At 39.2% G+C, this 3,653-nt stretch overlaps 1 pseudogene; it reads left to right on the top strand.

Moving 5' to 3' along the window:
• Positions 1-1,889: 1,889 nt before the first annotated feature.
• Positions 1,890-2,680, top strand: LOC110152837 (ferritin heavy chain pseudogene; annotated as a pseudogene).
• Positions 2,681-3,653: the final 973 nt, after the last annotated feature.

The following is a 3,653-nucleotide window of genomic DNA, read 5'->3' as shown; positions in this document are numbered from 1 at the left end:
CATTGCCAACCAAACATAGTGTGATATTTTCCCATTAAAAAAAAAAAAAGTTTATCATGTTGAAAGGTGATTTTATTGGAGCTTGTCCTAAGAAAGCTAATTTTATCATTGCTCTTACTGATTATTTCTTCCATTTGAACCTGGTCTTTAATGTTTAGTATTATTTATTATTCTTTAGTGTTTAGTAATCTTTATTTTGTTCCTTTGACATCTCTTTAGTTATTTACAACTGAACTGTACTGCTATAATATTAATGTCTTAATAAACTGCTTATTCCCAATCCTAAATGAAATCAGTCCTGAATATTCATTGGAAGGACTGATGCTGAAGCTGGAACTCCAATACTTTGGTCACCTGATGTGAAAAACTGACTCACTAGAAAAGACCCTGATGCTGGGAAAAATTGAAGGCAGGAGGAAAAGGGGATGACAGAGGATGAGATGGTTGGATGGCATCATTGACTTGATGGACATGAGTTTGAGCAGGCTCTGGGAGTTGGTAATGGACAGGGAAGCCTGGTGTGCTTCAGTCCATGGGTTTTCAAAGAGTTGGACATAACTGGGCAACAGAACTGAACTGAGTGTGTGATAAAGGCAGTTTCTGTGTTACCTCTTCATTTCAAATACAATACTTATAAACAATTTTTAAGATTACTTTGAATGTTTTCCAAATATATACAACCAAATTGTGATCCTTTTGAGAGAAGAAACAATGTAGTTTTTTAATCAATATATGCCTAACCCTATATATAATGTTAGTTTTATGTTACCATACTTTTGGCAAGTCTTTCCAAAAGTATCTTATTTTCAGAAATTTTTGCCTTTTGTGTTTTCCTGATTCTCTGGTTCACTTAACCTGATAGTCCTGGAGGGTTGATTGTAGTCTTTTTTTTTTTTTTTTTTTTCTCTTTTTTTGACAGTATGCTTATTTTCCATTCTCTGTTTCACAAGGGTTGCCATTTGAAGACTCATTCTTATAGCTCTTACCGATGCTCTTCTAATTCCCTGGTTTGTCCGTCTTCATCTTCAATAATTCATTCAGTTATTCACTTAGTGAGAAAAACTTTTACAAGACCTTAATTTTAATCCCTGTGTATATTTAATTACATTATCATTTGCATCTTCTTTTTCCCCATACATACTTTGATCTGAAGTTGTTTATTTTGCATTTTTGCAAACATTGCATTTTTTGATTGCTGCTGAGGTTCTATTATTAATAATTTCATACTATATCACAGTGACTGCCACATAATATCTGCATCACAAAGCTTTATTATAAAATGATTGTTATTAATTGACATGACAAAATTCTCACTGAATGGAGACAACCGTTAGTCACAGTATTTAAACACATTTATTTTTTACCACATTTGAAGAATGAGTAAATAGACAAGAGAAGGAAGACAAAAAATACAAGGCAGTCTGAAAATAGCATTGTGTATTCAAGGACTTGCCAAATGGCAAAACTCTAGTGTCTTTATTTTGGTACATGAGAGTTAGTAAGTAAACTGTTGCATAGAATTACCTCCAGATGTTGATTATCTTTTTCTTTTATAAAAGCAGAACTTTTTACTCAACATATGACGGCTCAGAAAAAAGACTACATTTCCCAGTGGCCTTGGAACAAAGTTCTGGTCAATCAGATAGGTGCAAATTTCACGTGGCAGCTTCTGGTAAACTTCTTGTCCAAAACAAATTGTATCAAACAAAGTTCAATAAGCAAGATAGACTTTATTTAAGGTTATTGCAATTGTGGAGAGAGCTTGGCCTCGTGTTGAAAACAGGCAGGAGGATGTTTAAACTCTGTGGTGGACAGTCTTCGCGGAGAGTCGCCGTGGTTTCCTGCTTCAACAGTGCTTGAACAGAACCCGCTGCTCCTCTCCTCCCCCAGCCCCGGCAGGCTACTCAGAGCCAGCCCTCGTCACCACTTGACAACACCCTCTGACCGGCCCAAGGTCCCCGCCGCCGCTCCAGCGCAGCGCAGCCGTCGCCGTCGCCGCCACCGCCCCTTCTCATCCGCCCGCCGTGATGACCGCATCCCCGTCGCAGGTGCGCCAGAACTACCACCAGGACTCGGAGGCCGCCATCAACCGCCAGATCGACCTGGAGCTCTACGCCTCCTATGTGTACCTGTCCATGTCGTACTATTTGGACCGCGATGATGTGGCTTTGAAGAACTTTGCCAAGTACTTTCTTCACCAATCTCACGAGGAGAGGGAACATGCTGAGAGACTAATGAAGCTGCAGAACCAGCGAGGCGGCCGAATCTTCCTTCAGGATATCAAGAAACCAGACCGTGATGACTGGGAGAATGCGCTGAATGCAATGGAGTGTGCGCTGTGCTTGGAAAGAAGTGTGAATCAATCACTACTGGAACTGCACAAACTGGCCACTGAAAAAAATGATCCCCGTCTGTGTGATTTCATTGAGACTCATTACCTGAATGAGCAGGTGGAAGACATCAAAGAATTGGGTGACCACATAACCAACCTGTGTAAGATGGGGGCCCCTGGATCTGGCATGGCAGAGTACCTCTTTGACAAGCACACTCTGGGACACAGTGAGCGCTAAGCCTCAGGCTGGCTTCCCACAGCCACGGGTGACTCCTCTGGTCACCAAGGCAGTGCATGCATATTTGGGTCACCTTCACTTTTTCTATAAGTTGTACCAAAACATCTACTTAAGTTCTTTCCTTAAGTACTTAAGTACCATTCCTTCAAATAAAGTAATTTGGTACCCCCCCCCAAAAAAAAAAAAATAAAAAAATAAACTCTGTGGTGTATAGTGGAATATTAGTGGAAGGCAAGACAACAGTGTGGGCAAGTGGATAGCTGGGATTTACTCAGCACAGTGAATTATCCCTGAGTTTTCAAATGTTTTTTCTCTGTAATTAGGGCCTGTGTTTCCTAATTAGCATAAATCAAAGTTAGGCTCCTACATTCCCACAGAAACTGAGAAATAGAACTACCTCTCTCGATGTTTTCATTTGAAAGCGAGGGCTCGAGGTGCTTCAGAAAGACATTCTTGGGTTGTGAAACTGACTAAAGACTGGCAGAAAATTTGTAAGTATTTCAGAGTTGTTAGGGTATGGAGAAAAGGAAACCACTGTGCGTTGCTGGTGGAAATGTAAATTGGTGCAGTTATCATGTAAAACAAGATGTAGTTTTCTCAAAGAAAGAAAAATATAGCTAACATAATGCAGTGATTTCCCTTCTGAGTTTTTGTCTGAAGAAAATAAAAACACTAGCTTAAAAAGATATGTGCCTGCTCTCCATGTTCATTATGGCATTATTCATCATAATGTATTAAAATGATATAATTTCTAATAAATAATAGAATATTTTTCAGCCATGAAAAGGAATACATCATTACCATTTTCAATAATATGGACCTCAGTGATGTAAGTGAAATAAGTCAGACAAGGACAAATATTGAATGTGGAATCTAAACAAAACAAAAATAGTGAAACACAAGATTCAGAGAAGGGATTTATGATTGTCAAAGTGGGATGGGGAATTGAAAGAAATGGGTGAATGGGGGCCAAAGGTGGAAAAACATCACATTGTTGGAGTCAGCAAATAATAATAATCATTTGTGTGCCTGGCTCACACTGACACGATTTTGTGCCTGAGTCCTAACTCTTCTCTTTTCTGT

This window comes from Odocoileus virginianus, chromosome 8 (assembly GCF_023699985.2).
Source record: "Odocoileus virginianus isolate 20LAN1187 ecotype Illinois chromosome 8, Ovbor_1.2, whole genome shotgun sequence".
Taxonomy (NCBI): domain Eukaryota; kingdom Metazoa; phylum Chordata; class Mammalia; order Artiodactyla; family Cervidae; genus Odocoileus; species Odocoileus virginianus.
Note: the sequence above shows the minus strand (reverse complement) of the source record. Positions and strands in the feature narration are given on the sequence as shown.